Source organism: Perognathus longimembris, chromosome 6 (assembly GCF_023159225.1).
Source record: "Perognathus longimembris pacificus isolate PPM17 chromosome 6, ASM2315922v1, whole genome shotgun sequence".
In the NCBI taxonomy this organism is placed as follows: domain Eukaryota; kingdom Metazoa; phylum Chordata; class Mammalia; order Rodentia; family Heteromyidae; genus Perognathus; species Perognathus longimembris.
In genome coordinates, this window is record NC_063166.1 from 53,918,228 (window position 1) to 53,937,004 (window position 18,777).

At 39.2% G+C, this 18,777-nt stretch overlaps 1 protein-coding gene and 1 long non-coding RNA gene across 3 annotated transcripts in view; one reads left to right on the forward strand and one right to left on the reverse strand.

Moving 5' to 3' along the window:
• Nucleotides 1–18,777, reverse strand: part of Pcsk2 (proprotein convertase subtilisin/kexin type 2) — a 263,957-nt gene that overhangs the window by 171,804 nt on the left and 73,376 nt on the right. The gene's annotated exons all lie outside the window — the stretch shown is intronic.
• On the forward strand, nt 407–17,152 carry LOC125352318. The gene is made up of 4 exons (XR_007211159.1): nt 407–421; nt 5,474–5,476; nt 13,122–13,128; nt 17,017–17,152. It is a non-coding gene; the product is annotated as an uncharacterized LOC125352318 (long non-coding RNA).

The window sequence follows — 18,777 nt, forward strand, 5'->3', positions numbered from 1 at the left end:
GAAGATTTGGTAGGAGAGAAAGGAAAGGATCCTTGGGATATTGAGAGTGTGTTTCAGCCTGATAACTGAAGAAAATTACAGAAGTAATACTGATGTGAGATCTCACCTATAGACACACTTGGCAAGATATTAAAACTCACAGGAGAAATGGAAACAAGCTTTTTTTTAAAAAAATTACTTTTTGTGTTCCCCCTGCATTTTCCCCTCTTGCTGCTGTTTTTGATTTCTGTAAATTTTGTCTTATATGCAAGTTTTATCTGTCTGGAGGAGGGTAAAGGGAAGCACAGAAATGGTGGGACAAAGGGTGAACTCATTCAGCAGTGATTCTCACTAGACACTATGTTGAAAATGAACGTTATGACTTGTGAAGGAAGGAGGTTCAGAAGGGTAAAACTGAGAGAAAATTAGGGAAGAGATGACAGTGTTCAAAAAGAAATGTATTCATCACCTGACTTTTGTAACTGCAACCCCTCTGTACATTACTTTTACAATAACAATAAAAAAATTTAAAAAATGCAAGAGGTAGACCATAGAGTCAGGATAGTCACAGCAGAGGATCACAAGAGCCCAATAGCTATGCTCTTATGAACACATAAGATGATGCTAAGTGAAATGAACTTCATATTATGGAAATGACTGTTATATTACTGTTGGTAATTACTTTCAACATGCCATGTGAAACCTTAGCTTCTATTGTTGATGATCCTCTTGTATCCTCTTCCTGTGGTTGTACCTGCACTATCATTCTATCTTATCTGAGTACATTGGAAACTGTGTATACTGGTATTAGAACTAGGAAAGTGAAAGGGAATACCAAAATCGAGAGATACAGGATAAAAAGACAAATGACTACAAAAACAATATTTGCAAAACTGTTTGGTGTAAACCAACTGAACAACTCATGGGGGAAGAGGGAAAGGGGGAAGGGGAGGGGGAAATGAGGGAAGAGGTAACAAACAGTACAAGAAATGTATCCAATGCCTAACATAGGAAACTGTAACCTCTCTGTACATCAGTTTGACAATAAAAAAAGTAAAAAAATAAAAAAATGCAAGAAAAGCCCAGGACCAAATGGATTTACAGATGGATTCACCTTTAAAGGAGGACTCACACCAATACTCCTCAAACTCAATAATGAAATTGAAAGTGAAAGATCACTACCAAACTCATTCTATGCAGCAGCATAACCCTCGTCCCCAAACCAGATAAGGACTCATCAAAGAAAGAGAATTATAGACCCATTTACTTGATGAATATTGATGCAAAACTTCTCAATAAAATTCTGGCCAATTGACTCCAACAACCGATTAAAAAAACATATACTATGATCAAATGGATTCATTCCAGGGATGCAAAGTTGGTTCAATATATGCAAGTTAATTAATGTAATTCAACACATCAACAGGAGCCAGGACAAGAGGCAAATTATCATCTCAATAGATGCAGAAAACACATTTGACAAGATCCAAAACCCCTTTATGATGAATGCTCTGAAAAAGGTAGGAATTCATGCAACATTCCTCTAAATAATAAAGTTTTTTAGATGACAAATGTACAACCAGCATGATACTTAATGGTGAAAAGTTAAAACAATTTCCTTAAAATCAGGAATGACACAAGGATGTCCACTCTCTCCATTCATCTTCAATGCGGTATTGGAATTCCTAGACAGAGCAATAAGGCAAGAGACAAACATAAAGGGGATCCAAATAGGGAAAGAAGAAGTCAAACTATCCTTCTTTGAAGATGATACGATCCTGTCTTTAGAGAACCCTATAGATTCCTCTCCCAAGTTACATGATCTGATCCAATCCAAAACTTTGGCAAAGTAGCAGGATATAAAATTAACCTACAAAAATCAATAGCTTTTCTGTATGCCAACAATGAAAAGAGTGAAAAATGAGATAAGGAAAGCAACTCTTCTTGTAATAGGAATTAACTTAACCAAAGACATGAAGGACCTCTATAATGAAAACTTTAAAAACCTAAAAAGGGAAATTAAAGCAGTCTTATGGAAGTGGAAAAATCTCCCATGCTCCTGGATTGGGAAGCTTAACATATGAAAATGGCAATGCTGCCAAAAACTGTTTACAAATTCAATGTACTACCCATCAAAATCCCAACAAGATTTTTAATGAAATAGAAGAAGCAATCCAAAAAGTCATACTGATATGGAATAATAGAAGATTCCAAATAGCAATAACAATTAACAGGAATAACAGCGCTGGAGGAATATCAATACCAAACTTCAAACTCTATTATAAAGCTATAGTTATAAAAACAGCTGGGTACTGATACATGAACAGGCCTGAGGACCAGTGGAATAGAACTGAAGATCCAGAAATGAACCTACAGACCCATGACCACCTAATATTCAAATAAGGGAGCCAAAACAATAGATAGAAGAAAGATAGCCTCTTCAACAAATGGTGCTTGCAGAATTGGCTATACATGAGTAAAAACTGAAGTTAGAATATTATTTATCTCCTTGCACCAGAATAAATTCCAAATGGATCAAAGACCTCAATTTAAGATCAGATACACTGAAAATCTTACAGGAAGGGAAAGGGAAACACTAGGGGTCCTTGGCACAGGTTGAAACTTCTTAAGTAAAGATCCAGAATCACAGCAAATCAAAGGAAGTTTGGACAAATGGGATTGCATTAAACTGCAGAGTTTCTGCATGTCAAAGGGCATAGCTAGGAAGATAAATAGAAAGTCCACAGATTGGGAGAAGATCTTTACTAGCTATACAACAGACAAGAGCCTCCTAAATTACGTTTATAGCTCAAAAAATTAAGCTCCCAAAAACAAATCCTCAAAGAAACAACAACCCATTAATAAGTGGGCTAAAGAATCAGAGACTTTTCCAAAGTAGAAATAAGAATGGCCAATAGATACATGAAGAAATGTTCAACATTTCTGGCCATAAAAGAAATGCAAATCAGAACTACGTTGAGATTCCAGATCACCCCAGTTAGAATGACTATATAGAGAACTGATAAAGATAACTATAAAGAGAACTGATAATAACATGCTGGCAGGGATGTGACTAAAAGGGAATGCTGTTACACTGTTAGTTGGAAGGTAAACTTGTTCAGCCACTCTGGAAAGCAGTATGGAGGTTCTTCAAAAGACTCACCATATGTAAGTGAACTGAACACCTCAGGGGGGGAAAGGGTAAGGGGGAGGGGGGTATGAGGGACAAGGTAACAAACAGTACAAGTAATGTATCCAATGCCTAAGGTATGAAAGTGTAACCTCTCTGTACATCAGTTTGATAATAAAAATTTGAAAAAAAAAGAATAGCATCAACAAGTGCTCAGAGACAGTTAACAAAACATGTACAACTTCTGTACAATAAAATAAAAGTATTTGCCCCCCCAAAAAAGACTCACCATAGAGCTTCCCTGTGACCCAAAACTCACACTCTGCTCATATACCCAAATGTCCACAAACAAGGCCACCCTAAAGCTACCAGCACAACCATGTTCACTTAAGCATTATTTATCAAAGCTAAGATATGGAAACAACCGAGATGCCCGTCAGTAGATGAATGGATCAAAAATGTGACACACACACACACACACACACACACACACACACACACACACAATGGAATTCCATGCTTCAATCAGAGAGAATGACATTTCCCCAATTGTAAAGAAATGGAAAGATTTGGAAAAAGTTATATTAAGTGAAGTAAGCCAGACCCAAAGAAACACAGGCTGCATGGTTTCCATCATTTGTAAAAACTAGAATATGTTTAGGATATTGTTAGCAAAGGATCAAAATAGCTCAATAGTTATGTGCACATGCACAAAATGATGCTTATCAAAATGAATGCCAAGAAATGGAAACAAGAGGTTATTTTAGTGTATTATTTGCAGTTATTTTTTTCTTTCTTTCTTTTTCTTCCTTTGCTCTGTTCTCTGTTGCCAGTGCTTTTGATTTCTGTACCCTTTGTCCTGTATAGAAGTTTATCTAAGGGAAGGGGAGTCACAGAAATGGAATCAAGGGTGAACCAACACAACAGTGATACTCAGTAGATACTATATTAGAAATTAACTTTACAACTTGGAGGGAGAGGGAGTCTGGGAGAGGAGAAGCAGGAGAAAATGAAGGAGAGGTGACACTGTTCAAAAAGAAATGCACTCATTACCTTATGTATGTAACTGTAATCCCTCTGGACATCACTTTTGCAATACAAATAAAAAGACAATTCAATAGAAACACTTACAAAATGATATGCTGTAAACCAACTGTACAACTTGGGATGGTGGAGGGAATTAGGATGGGGGAAGATGGGAGAAAAATGAGGGAGAAGGTAACAAGTTTGATAAGAAATGTACTCACTGCCTTGGGTATGAAACTGCAACCCCTCTGTACATCACTTTGACAATAAATACATCAATTAAAAACTTTAAAAAATAAAAAAGAAATGCAAAAATACTCCCAGGAACTAACACTTACACCCCCCAACACACACTTTAAAAACAAACCACTCCATGGCCATGGCCATGGTGCATTTTATATGCATCTGTCTAATGCTGGGACAGGTGCAGTCCAGATGAAAACAAGAACAGGGGTGGGTAAGGGCAGGTGGCTCGCATGTACAGGCAGCAGGCACAAGTTGTCCACTTACTATGCTGAGTGCTGCCTGGAATGCACACTTGTTTTATGAAGTCGGAGCTACTGTGGTTCCATCTGACAGAAAAGGTCATGCATCAAATAAGACTTAGGGATAAACCCAGCAGCTTGGTTTGAGAGGTCATGTTCACCACTTTGCCTGCATTTGCTCCAGTGTTTGGGTTGTCAGTACCCATGATGGAGTTGTTAATAAAGATGCCAACAAATCCTTGGTGGTTAATCGTGCACACTGGAAGGAGGATAGAGCTCTTGTGTCCAGGAAACCCTCCTTGGAAGACCCCTGCTCCTGTGAATGCCTGGCGTGTGTGTGTGTGTGTGTGTGTGTGTGTGTGTGTGTGTGTGTGTGTGTGTGTGTGAGCTGCTCAGGGATTCACAAAGAACCTGGTGGAACCAGCTGTGGACAGTTGTGGGGGAGTGGGAAGCCTTGTGCCTTCTAAGAGGACTTGGTGACAATGCATAACAACCCCAGCTCTAGTGTTACCCAAAGGCTTCACTTTTGTTGTTGTTGTTATTTTCATTCATTTACTAAATAGACACCAATAGTCTACCACATGAAGAAGCCTGGTACATCTCTGATTGTAGCCATTTTTCTTGCTGTCTGGCCTGTTTGGAGCCACAGGGACTGTGACTTACTTGGCAGTTCAACCTCAGTCGATCATTTGGAGTGTGGGATGGGGAGAGAAAGGCAGGGGACAAAAGAACATGGCCAACGCAGCTCTGTTTTGGCCCACAGGGGCACTCTGACTTTTCTCCAGTGACACCTGTAGCATTTCTACTGCAGAATGAGCCACACTTCTGGTTTAGGGGTGGGGAGGGGGACTAGAGAGTGTATTAAATAACCACTTCTGTAGATAGATTTTTAAAGGCAGCCCTTTGTGCTTTTCTGGATTTAGAAGAAGCTAATTTCCAATTTACTTTTTCTCCTTCTTCTCTGTTCAACTGCCCTGCCCAGGCAGTCCCTCCACCTCATTCCTAACAACACATTCATGCAGGTCCAGATCACCATTGCTGCCATCCTTTAGTTTAAGAGGCAAGCAATTCCATCAACTTCATATTAGGCATCAGAGCAGGGGTTAGTCCTAGGAGGACTCTGGAAGTCACCAGTTCTGGGCTGCAGGCTCTGGATGGAGGCTTGTACATAGCTCAGAGGCTGCCTAGACTTTCAGAGAGACATGGATAGGGGGGTTTAATGTTTTATTCCCCTGGCATTTGAAAAGCATTTCCAAAATCTATTACCTCTTCTTGTGAAAAATGCCTTCTTTGGGGCAACTCTAAAATTCTAGTTCTATGATTTAATAGTAAACAAATCTCCAAACTCAAGCAAGCATGAAAAGAGTCACACTTAGACTAGCAAACACTTAAGAAATACCTGATAACATTAAGTGGTGAGGACAACATGTGAAAATCTCATTTCGAAGGCCAGTGACTAACAGACACAGGAGAATTGGAAGAGGTCTTACCAAAAATCGATAGAACAAATCAATATCAGTACTAGAGACACAATTTTAAAAATTATTCAAGAGTAACATCTGCTATCTTGGGGTTCATCTGGTTTAATGTACAATAAAAGAACAAACCAACTCACCTTCAGAGACAATCAAGAAATCAACCACACAGGCACATAACCTGACTGTCCCCCCTCTTCCCACCCCCCCCCCCCGCCAAACTATCACATTGGAAGCAGTAATTTTGTTATTAAGAGAATTAACTTGGGCAATAACCATTGAGGGTTTCTATGTAGATGTTAAATATTGTCCAGGATGTAAATATTTCACTTCCTGGGGTGTTGAAGAAATCTTCTTGGCATGATTTATTCCTACTTTGCTCTGGGTTTGATTCTAGAGGTCTCCCCAGACCAACCCCCCTAACCTGCCCGGTCCCTGCCCTCCTTGTTCCTCTCCATCCTATCCCTTCCCAGCATAATTTTCAAGCCTCATTCTGAGCATTCCCTTGACACTGTAAATTTGGTACCCAATGAAACACAAAATAAAAACCTACCTAGAAAGGAAGTCAAAACATATTGGAAGCCATAAAAAATTTACTAAATGTGAAATCCACTTACTTTGTCAAGTTCTATTTCAGGAGACAATTGGTGGTTTTGATCTCTTGTATTTTTGTCTGGAAACATATCTTACTACTTGCAGTAATTCAGTCTCTTTGGGGTGGGAATGGGTTAAGGGGCAAGACTCAGGTCCATTTTCTACTGGAAAAAAGCACTTAGTCTTAGGTAGAAACAAAAGCATGTCATTAGTCACTGCTATCTTGGTTGAAAAATGGAGTTTTCAGAGTTTACCTTGCGTATGCAAGCTATTCATTTACAGTCAGGCACACATGATTTGTGTCTCATTTATCTATTAGGAAATGTTCTGTAAATGCATTTAGGCCCTGGATTTTTCAATGGTTTGACCAAACAAACATCCACCCTTTTATCTTCCAGTCTGTGGGCATCAACATTAATGTTGGACTGTCCTGAGTGCTAGTTGACTTGCAGAGAGAGAAAGCTTACAAATTATGGCCCATTGTGGCTTGAATTACCAAGCAGTGACTCAGAAAGCAACCCTGAATGCTTTTTTTCCTTCCCCAGAATGCAAACAGGTTTGGGAGAAGAAAACTGACAAGAAGTGACAGGGAGATTGTCAAGTCACTGTGGTCAGATCTAAAACAGTTGCTTTCTCTTGGGCTTAGTGTTGCCAGCAGGGCTGTTGAGATACTGGAGGTCAGGAGCAGCGATAGTGGCAGGAGGAGGGCAAGCACATCCTTGTAGGCATAGTTTCAGGGAAGTTGAGGATTTTCTCTAAAGTTTCCTTTAGAGGCTCAGAGGCACTGGACACTCAATGGTCCAATTACGGTATGCTGGGAGTGGACAATACACTTTAAAATGGTTTTATTTTATTTTAGTGCAAAGGTGATGTACAGAAGGGTTACAGTTACATAAGTAAGATGATGAGTACACTTCTTTTTGAGCAATGTTATCCCTTCCCTCATCTTCTCCTGCTTTTCCTCCTCTCTGACTCCCCTCCTCCTTAAGTTGTGAAGTTCAGTTCCAATGTAGTGTCTACTGAATATTGCTGTTGCATTGGTTTTGTTGTAGCTGTTGTTAGTCATGGGGCATGAACACAGGGCCTGGTTGCTGTCCCTTCCCTGAGCTTTTTTCCCCCCTCTCTCAGGGCTAGTACTCTACCATTTTGAGCCACAGCACCATGTTGGGTTTTCTGGTGGTTAATTGGAGGTAAGAGTATTATGGACTTTGCTGTCTGGGCTGGCTCCAAACTGCCAACCTCAGATCTCAGCCTCATGAATAGCTAGGATTACAGGCGTGAGCCACCAGTGCCCGATTGTTTTGTTTTCTGTTGATCCCGGTGTTTGAACTCAGGATCTGGGTACTGTCCTTGAGCATTTTTTGCTCAAGAATAGTGCTTTGTCAGCTGAGCCATAGCCTTACTTTTGGCTTTTGGGTAGCTAATTGAAGGCAAGAGTCACAGACTTTCTTGCCTGGGCTGGTTTCGAACTGCAGTCCTCAGGTCTCAACCTTCTGAGTAGTTAGGACTATATGCATGAGCTACTGGTGTCCAGCTCCACTCTACAAGAATAAGAATGTAAATATAAGACTATAAAAATAAGAATGTAAATAGCTCACTAGCATATTCTTAGATGGCTTATACAGTGAAATGATAATGATTTGGATGTTTTATAACCCAATATGTATTACACATTGAAATGATAAATACTAAAATTCTTTCATTTTCTCTGTTTTACTTAAAAATGTGTCTATGAAAAGAAAGTATTAGATCACCTATATAGTTCCCTTTGTGATCTCAATGGTGTTTGACTTAGTGAATTCAGAAGACATTTTGAGTAGGATAGTAACCTGAATTCTCCAGGAAGTAAATTAAGTACTTGTGGGAAGAGTTTGGAAAGAGAGGGACTAGAGTTGGATTTGGGACATACAAGTAAACATTTATCAAATTCTAGACAGAGATCTGTGCCTGCCTCATTTCTTAATTTAATTGCAATTTCTTGGGTACTCAATACAAACCCACTGTACCATTACAACTGCATTTCTCCTCACATCATCTTTAAAGGCATATATATATAATTCCCCAGATGGGGATCTGTCACATGATTTTTTTTAATTCCCTGGCAGTGTCTAGGCTTTCTGTTTGTTCTAGAGTTAGTTGTTTGCACAGTATGCAACTCATCTTCTCATTTATTAAACACAATACCTTTTCTATTGACTTCATAAGGCTGATATAATAGAACAAATGAGTTAGTGGGACTGGGTGTATAATTAGGAAGTATTAAATGACCTTAATAAATGGATTATTAATGATCTTTGGAAGAGAAGAGTTCTGGTTGAGGAAAAGAACGAATTTACTTTTCAGAGACATGAAGGCACCAAACATGGTAGCCACTCAGGAGACAGAGATTGGGAGGACTGTGGTTGCAGGCCACCTCATGCAAACAAGTCTTCCACCTCAGTCTATAGCTGAGCATGGTGGTGTAGGCCTGTCACCCCAGATATGTGTGAGGCATAACTAGGAAGATTGTGGTCTGGTAAGTGCAAGACCTTTAGTTTGAATCCCAGTATGAAGGGGGAGGGGAGGGAGGGAGGGAGAGAGAGAGAAAGAGAGAGAGAGAGAGAGAGAGAGAGAGAGAGAGAGAGAGAGAGAGAGAGAGAGAGAGAGAGAACCAAGGGACCCATGTGTCCCAGCTTCTGAACTTGTAATTTGCAGAATCTAGCTCTGGCTGGAAGACTGAGTCAGAGTGGAGGGGTAACTTCTGAATTTTGAAAAACATAAAAATCAAGTCTCTAAACCTGAAAAATGAGAGGCTATATTTTCATGGTCTCCTGCTTTGTAAAGAATTGTTGATGAAATGACATTGTTTGGAGTCAAAATAGAGAATTCTCTGTAATAGAGGTGGCAGAACAGTCAGGTTATAAAAATAGAATGGGATTTTTTTTTTTGCTCCCAGTTTCTCTGCTTAGTTAGGCTTGCATAGGCACATGCTGCATAGGAAGAGGCATAAATGTATTCTTACAGATTTCTTTGCTTTTTTCTTTTTGGTGTCAGTACTGGGGCTTGAACTCAGGGCTTGTGTGCTGTCCTTTCTCAAGTTTAGCACCCTCCCACTTGAGCCACAACTCCATTTCTTTTTATGGTAGTTAATAAGAGATAAGAGTCTCACGGACTTTCTTGCCCTGGCTGGCTTTGAACCACAATCATCAGGTCTCAGCCTTCTGAGTAGCCAGGATTATAGGCATTAGCCTCTGGTGTCTGTAGAGCAAGCTAGTTCTAGTGACTTAGAGTTGCAGTTACAGGAGAGAAAAGAAAAAGAAAAAAGAAATACTTCCTGGAGATATTCCTAAATCTATTTAAACAGGTTTGTTTGCTGTCTTGTAAAAACTGTAATCTTTATTTCTCTAAGATCTAAATTTCTTGCAGGCTAATATGTTTTGGAGGAGGGGGCCATGGGGGGTTGAGGATATACTTCTGAAAACAGACCATATTATGATCAGAAGATGTAGGTCCTTATCCCAGCCCTGATCTATCCATTACAAACCCGATAATGAAAGGACATCCATCATTGTCATTGTTCACTTTATTGGTCCAAGGTGCATCCTAAAAGCTGAAGAGTTCTTCACATTCTTCTAGAATGAAATGATAAATCACCCACTCAGAGATCTAGTCATCTACTTGCTGGGTCACCTTGAAGATCATCAGCTTACAACTGCAGTTAGATGGTGATAACGCCCCCTGCCCTTCACTGCTCCTAATGAGAAAACAACCATATGATAGATGTATAAACTCCTTAAGTAATGCATACATAGGAGAAATTATCCCACTTAAAAGAATTCTTTTCCAGGAAATAAAACTATTTAATACTTAATGGATAATGTTTCTAAATCTATTACTATGCAGAATAACAATAAAGGATTTTTTATTTCTGTAAAAGGTAGAGAGTATTCATTATTATTTTCAGTTAAAAACATTACGATTCTCAGAGTTTAAACTGTCGGTGGCAGGTAGGATGGAGTGGGGCAGGGTGAGTTCTAAGGAGATTTTCCCTGCCCTTAGAGACCTCAAGATACTCCAGTTGGTGAATCTTTCTGATGGCTCTTTTTTTCATCTCCCCATTCCCAAGGAAGATTTCATTCATCCATTCTATGAATAGTTTTTTTTTTTGGCCAGTCCTGGGGCTTGGACTCAGGACCTGAGCACTGTCCCTGGCTTCTTTTTGCTCAAGGCTAGCACTCTGCCACTTGAGCCACAGCGCCCCTTCTGGCCATTTTCTGTATATGTGGTGCTGGGGAATCGAACCCAGGGCCTCATGTATATGAGGCAGGCACTCTTGCCACTAGGCCATATCCCCAGCCCCATCTATGAATAGTTTTGATGACCTTCTTGGGGTGGGGTATTATGTGACCTACTGGGTATATGAAGATGAGTTAGACCAAGTTCCTGATCTCAAGGAAATTACTATGTGGTAAGGGACTAGACCAATTTGGAGAATGATGTCATAGAAGAAAATAGAGTTTGAATAATGACATATGTGTGGATTGGTAACATTCATTTTTTGGTGATTCAGTGATCAAGTTAAGATGAACAAGGTAAGTTATCAACCAGTATTAGCAATTATATTATTGCTGTAATATTGTTTAAATAAGTGGGAGTATTAGATAATAAAAATTTCCACATAAAAGAAATATTGTGATATTTATTTATTACCATAATTTTTAACCTTATGGTAACAACCAAACCTGTAGATAAAAGTCTGTATTTACATTTCTAAGCCAGTGAGGTAGCAGCAAGTGTGTCAGTGTCTTTAGATAAGGAGACAGTATGGGGAATAGAAAAATTCCTGTATGGAAATTAAAATTACTACTACTAAAATTCAGCTCTTCCAGTAAGTCTTTGGAACTCACTAAGAATGTTTGCAATTGACTCAACTAGGTCTTTTATGGCTCATTAATTAATTACACAGAACTCATTGTTGCAACTTTCATTCCCACTTTTCTACTACAGTCCTATTGTTTTGAGGTCATCTAAAAAGAGAACTGTCCTACTGACTCCTTTCACTTCTGACCATGGGTTAAGCAGTGGAGGTGGACAAAACCCTCCTAATCTCTGGCAAGTCGCTCAAATTTTATGGTAGCCTGTGGTAAGCGTCCATGATATGTCATTCTTCCTTGAATACTTCCCTTTGCAAAGTGACTTTGGAACTCCTACTATCAAGAGGAACAGTGTATTTCCCCTCCTTTAGCATCTGGACTCATGGTTTGTGTTAATATTTACTCTGTGATGGAATCTGGAAGAAACAACCATGTACCAGCTTTGGGGTGAGGACTCAAAAGACTTGGTAAGGCCTGTGCTCCTTGGACTGAAGATGAAGGACCACAAATAGCAGAGTTGAGTCAATTCAAATCTTTCAACCAAGAACCCAGGGTCTTGGTTAAGACCTAATGTTAAGAAGTCCTGGCTAAGAGCTGCAAAGTTGCCTGTGTGATCCGTGGCCACCCACAGCTGCTTGAGGGAGCCAGATATCTGACCTGAGTCTAGATTATTGGCACTCAGAAACATGAACTAAATGTATTATTGTTTTAAGTCATTAGGTTGTAGGATAGTTTGTTATGCAGCAACAGCTGGGTGATAAGTGTATTAAACTTCCTATACTTTGGTTCATCCTGTTCTCTTTCCACTCCTGAAATATGTTATATTTGTTTTCTTCCTCAGATCTTTGCATGTTTGACTCTTTATCTATGACTCAGTTTTCAGATTCAATGTAAGCTCTTTGTCAAGGCCCTCCCTGGCCATTCTTTCAAATTGTACTTCTTAGTTACTATCCATCACATTACCTAGCTATAGTGCTCTGCACAGCATCTGCTACATGCTGAAATATTCTTTTCTACTTCTAGCTTTTGTGGTTATTATTTACCTAATTAGAAACAAAACCAACAAATCTGTTCTAGCCCTCCTGTTGCTACATGGAAGAGGAACTCAACTAAAAGCTTGGTGAAAAGAACGCTTTCTTCAGTTTACTCTAACTTATAGAAGTCACACGGAAACATGGATTATCATCACCTGCCTGTCAGGGAGTCCCTGTCATGGTCACAGTCACCTCCTGGCCGCATTAGACTGCATGCGATATTTCCTAATAGACCATACTTTTCACTCTAGAAAGGCTTCCTTTCACCCCTCAAGGCTCTCAGCTCAAATTTCAGCTCCCCTTTATTTCTGGACACCAAGGAGAACTAATTACTCACCATTTATATTGTTTAGAATGGATAACAAGTTGTTTCTATAATAATCTTGTCCCCTATTTATTATTTACTCTTTAGCCTTGGTACTTGGCAAGAAGGGCCTTTCTCCTCTTTTACAATGTCCAGTGATGTTAGGTAAAGCCAGTGAACTACATGGCGATGGGGATGATAATAATAAAGAGGAGCTAATCTTACAACAGAATATGGTTAGTACTCTTGTTTCAAGGATGTTGCATCTAGGTAAACCATAAAAAAAAAGTTAACAGCTCATAACTACCTTAGTGGAAGGAGTAAATAAACCAATTGCATCCAGGCTATTTCTCCTCTTAAATTAGCTACCTAAATGAAAGTTCCATGAGATACTTTTTTTTTTTTTCAGTTTCAAAGCTTTTTATCTAAGGACCAATAGATGTTCAGGAGGGACTTTTCCTTAATACTGTGGCAAAAGGAGTTATAATTAGCACTGACACCCAATTTCTCCAGGAAAAGTATCAAATCTGAGAGAGTCTGCATGTAGCTCCTTACATAATCTTTGAAGCTCTCCATAGGCCATAGTAATGATTCTCAAATCATTGACAGTGTTTCCATTAATGACCCACTGATCTAACCAGATGGAGTGATAATGAGACTGGAGGGAGGCTAGGGGGTTCTAAGTCACTGTTCCTAGGGAATAGTGCCTTCTCTCCCATGTCTTATTAGCGTTCTACCAGGGCTAGGCACACCAGGCTTTTGCCTATCACACATTCAATTTCAAGACAGGCAGTTTTACCTTCAAACTCTGATGCCATCTGGATATATTAAGCCATCCCCTGCCCCGAGCCATCTACTGTTAAAGGATTCATTTTTTTTCTCTTTGGGAAACTTCAGCTTTCTCTATCCATCACTATGTAGCCTCCCTTACCAAAGGGCTTATTTTTGCTTCAAGTTTATTTTTCATGCTTCACATGTTCACTGTAAATGCCAAGTTGAAAAGAAATGATCACCTTAACATAATTTATCTGCAAACCAAGAAACAACCAAGGAACTAAAGTCATTCCCATAAACTTCGTACAAATTGCATTGCCAATACTCTGGCTAAAGGGAGATACAAGTGTATTGTCCTTGTAATTGTGTTTTAGAAAGCCCTGTAGAAATTGTTCATCCTAATAACTCTAGTTCTTAGCACCACAACACTGTTCATGCAAATTCTGCTCTCATTTTGGGAGAAATTCATTTATAGAAAAATGTCTGCCTAAGAAAAGATGGTGACATTCACAATGAAAATGCTAACAGTGACAAAAATATATCAGGTTCAACTTCATTACAACAACAACATTCTTCTTAAGATTTGTATACATGGCCCAGTGTTATTCTAGCAAAGGTTTGAATAATTACCCTTGAGTGAACTAATAAAGCTCTTTCATTTATTTATTTAACACAGATTTAATGAGTTTCTGTGGTTATAAATGCCATATTAAATACTAGGAATGTAAAAAATAAATAAGTCAGTTGTCAGTGTTTAAGTTTTTTTCCTTCCTGAAAGCCTACATAGTTTGAAAATAATTAAATGTTTATAATGACCCTTTAAAGGATCTTATATTATGCTCATTTTAAAGAACAGAGATGGGGGAGAATGACTTTGGAAAGAATGACTTTGATTAAGATGTAGTGTACTCATAAATTGACATGTTGAATGGAAACCTCTTTGTACAACCAGATAAAGCTAATAATAATAAAAATAAAGAGAGGACAGCATGTTCTCTCTCATCAGTGAGAGCTGAATGAGTCCATCTGGATGACGAATAGTGATGGTAAGAGGCTGGAGAGTGGTTGGTGGTGGTTGCGGGTGGTGGGGGTGGGGAAGACAGGCTGGATAACAAGCACCATAACTTAAGAAGAAAAACTGTGCTGTGGTTCACCACAACACACTGTATTTTTTCTGGAGGAGTAGAAGGGAGAAATTTGGAACCTCCAAGCACAAAGAAATGATGGGATGGAAGTGCTACTCTCATTTGATTAGTCCACTTACATTCACTAGTGTCAAGATATTATATATACTTCACCCCATAAATGAGCACAGTAGTTACTTGTTAATCAAAAATTGTTTTAAAAAATAAGGGAAAGAAAATGATCCCTTCAGTCACGTGGCTTGAAAGCAGGAATGATATTTGGGGTGAAGCCTGTGACACCTGGTCCTTGTTGCATGGTCCTTGTAACTGGGTTCCCAATATACCCTACTTTTCCAGATGTGGCTGCAGTAGAACGTTTCTCAACCTAAGTCTTTTCAGAAACCTTGCTGTCTTTATGTCTTAGGAAAACCTTTTTCATGTTGCAAGCTGCCTACCCTATTCCCCTTTGTCAGAATGGAAGAAGAAACCTTTGTGTGTTTAAAATGCCATGTGGCTGGGAATATGGCCTAGTGGTAAAGTGCTCATCTTATATACATGAGGCCCTGGGTTCGATTCCTCAGCACCACATATATAGAAAAAGCCAGAAGTAGCGCTGTGGCTCAAGTAGTAGAGTGCTAGCCTTGAGCAAAAAGAAGCCAGGGACAGTGCTCAGGTCCTGAGTTCAAGCCCTATGACTGGCAAACAAAACAAAACAAAACAAGTAAAATGCCATGTGACTTTGGCATAAAGACCTCTGCTTAATATTGAGTAAAGAAGTAGCTTCCCAGCTTCCTGGATGATACAAATCTACCCTTGCTTAACCTTTATTAATAAAGCATATTTTGAAAGTACCACTTTGTTACAAAGTAGAATGAACTCCCTCTCTGAAGCTCCTGCTACCTACCAGTAGGAAACCAAGACCACGAAAGAACAGAGAAGACTGAGCTGGGGAGAGCCGCAGGGAATCCAGGTGGGTTAACACATGACTCAGGCAGAAGTGAAACAAAGCAAAGCACAATAGGAAGCCAAGAGAAGCAGAGACTGGAATGACTTTGTACTGTATATGCACGCGTGTGAGTGTGTGTGTGTATTTTTTGTTATAATTTCTGTGTACCACAAGTTCTCTCCCTGCCATTTTCCTCCTCCTCCTCCTCCTTCTCCTCCTCCTCCTCCTCCTCCTCCTCTTTCTTCTCCTCCCCCTCCCCCTCCTCCTTCTTCTTCTTCTCCTCCCCCTCCCCTTCCACCTTCTCCCCTCCCCCTCCTTCTTCCCCTTCCTCTTCTTCTGTTTCTTCTTCTTTGTTTCTTTGTCTCCCCCTCTTCTCCATTTCCTTTTTCCTTTCCTCATTCTTCTCTTCCTTCTCCTTCTCTCTTCCCTTCCTCCTCCTTCTCCCTTCTTTTTTCCTTTTCCTCCTCTTCCTTCTCCTCTTCTTCTTTTTCTTCTTCTCCCTCCTCCTCCTCTTCCTCTTCCTCCTCCTCCTCCTCCTCTTCCTCCTCCTCCTCCTCCTCCTCCTCCTCCTCCTCCTCCTCCTCCTCCTCCTCCTCCTCCTCCTCCTCCTCCTCCTCCTCCTCCTTCATTATTGTAAAGGTGATGTACAGAGGGGTTACAGTGACATAAGTCAGGCAATGTTCGTCTTAAACATTCTATTTGGTATTATTTCATAGCAATGCTCATGATAACAGCCTTTATTTTTCTTTTAAGTGGAATGTTTGCTGTGTACCAGGCTCTATTTCAAGGGCATTACAAGTCTCATCTCACTTAAAGCCCACTGATTAAGGTAGGCACTTACTGTGATCTGAATTTTGTAAATGGAGAAATGGAGTCATGAATGACTCATTTCTGTATGGCCATACAACTGAGGGTTTGCTTCAATTAGAATTCAGAGTTAATAAATAAGTCAGTATCCCCTTAAGTTCACAGCTTCTTGTTCTTTTATTTAAGCACCCAGTGGAGTTCTCAAGCAGAGGAGCTAGGTACATAAGAAAAGTTAGCTTTCTGCTCAGAATGGAGTTTAATATTCCTACAACATTTTCTTGTATCCATTTCCAGAAAATTCTACTGTTTATTAACCAGTATCTACTCTCCCCACCAACTCATTCAATAAATATTTATTGAGTACCTAGTCTCTGTCAGGATCTCTGCTAGGCTTTAGGGATAAACTGGAGAGAAAAACTAGCATTATCCTTATTATCTATCATGGAATCAGTGTATCCTTATTATCTATCATAGAATCAGTTGAGTGAGGGCTGGAATATGGTGTAGTGGTAAAGTGCTCACCTCCTATACATGAAGCCTTGGGTTCGATTCCTCAGCACCACATATATAGAAAATGGCCAGAGGTGGCGCTGTGGCTCAAGTGATAGAGTGCTAGCCTTGAGCAAAAAGAAGCCAGGGACAGTGCTCAGGTCCTGAGTCTAAGGCCCAGGACTGGCAAAAAGAAAAAAAAAAAGAAAATCAGTTGAGTGAAATGTACATTGACCAAATAAATATGCAAGTAACTACAGAATTACAAACAAGTATAGTACAGGAAATACATAAACCAGTAACACAGTTGTTTGTTATCATTATCAAATATTATGGATTGTACATAGTTGCTTTGGATACATTCCTTTTCCCCAAGTAATGGACTTAACAAGAATTCATAAAGGGAAAAAGCTAGTCAAGGAGCTCTATGCTGAAACTCTATCTCTTAACTCACAATAGTACATTATTATTATTTTTTTATCTCTTTGAGGCCTTCCAGTGATTGCTGCTGTTGCTTTGTATCTGTTGGACAATTACCTTGTAGCAGTGGATCTAGATATAGGGAGCATAACGTGAATCAAAACTTGTAATTAGCTAAAACTAGTGTTGATTAAATGTATTTTGTGATAATCATTATAATAATCCTTCACTACTGATCATTAACTCTCTAGAATAAATTCAAGAAATTTTTATTTTTTCACCCCTATTTTGCAGATGAGGAAACTGAAGCTTAGAGTTCTAAAGTAACTTTGGCAAAGATTCTGAGAGTTATGGATTGGGACATTTTACCCTCAAACTATATATACACATATGTATGTACACACATATACATACATACACATGTATGTGTGCCTGTGCATACAGATACATATATAGAAGTATACAAATGTATACATATCTGTACATACACATGTATATATACACATGTGTATTCATATAAATATTACATATTTTATATATAAATATATGTGTCTGTACATATTTTTTAATCACTACCTATGTCAGTCCCTTTGCTTGTCAAGTGATTGAACAGTATGAGAGTGCAAGAACTAAATTTAGAGGTTTCCTAGTTTCTGGATTCCCTTGTTCAATGATATCCCATGTGTTGGAGAGTTAATCTCTGCATTCACATATCGATGATATTTAAAGCTGGCACTTTTGGGAGCATTTGAGGCCTTATAAAAAGAGCCACTGGAGCTAGCAGACACATGTGTCTCTCCAGTATACTATAATGTAGTAAGACAGCCCTCATTAGATGCTGAGCAGGTACTGGTATATTTTCCAGCACTATGAGCCAAATGAATGTAAGTCTATACAATATCCAGCCTAAGATAGTTTTGCTATATCAGTAGAAAATAGACTAAGGTAAAAAAAATTAACTATCACCATGTGCACAGGCAACCAGAAACAGAAAATAAAACCAATAGTAGCAACAACACATTGTACAATGATGAGGCCTATAGCTCGTTAGGTTATTTGTAACCATGACTGGATAAAATCACCAACCAGAATGATGGTCCTCAGAATGAAGCCTGGGAGTGTGTATGGAGTGGGGGATCAAACAAACCTTATTTACAGTATGGGCTAGATCCTGGTTTTCACTGTGAATCCAGGAGCTGGGTCAGGGATGTGTGACCATGAAAAGGAAGACTATAGCTCTTCTATCTCTTGGGACATAGGTGATGAACCTCAAATTTTCTTATTGACACTTCTATTAATCAGAAATGAATATAACATAAAGAATATTTTTGGATGTG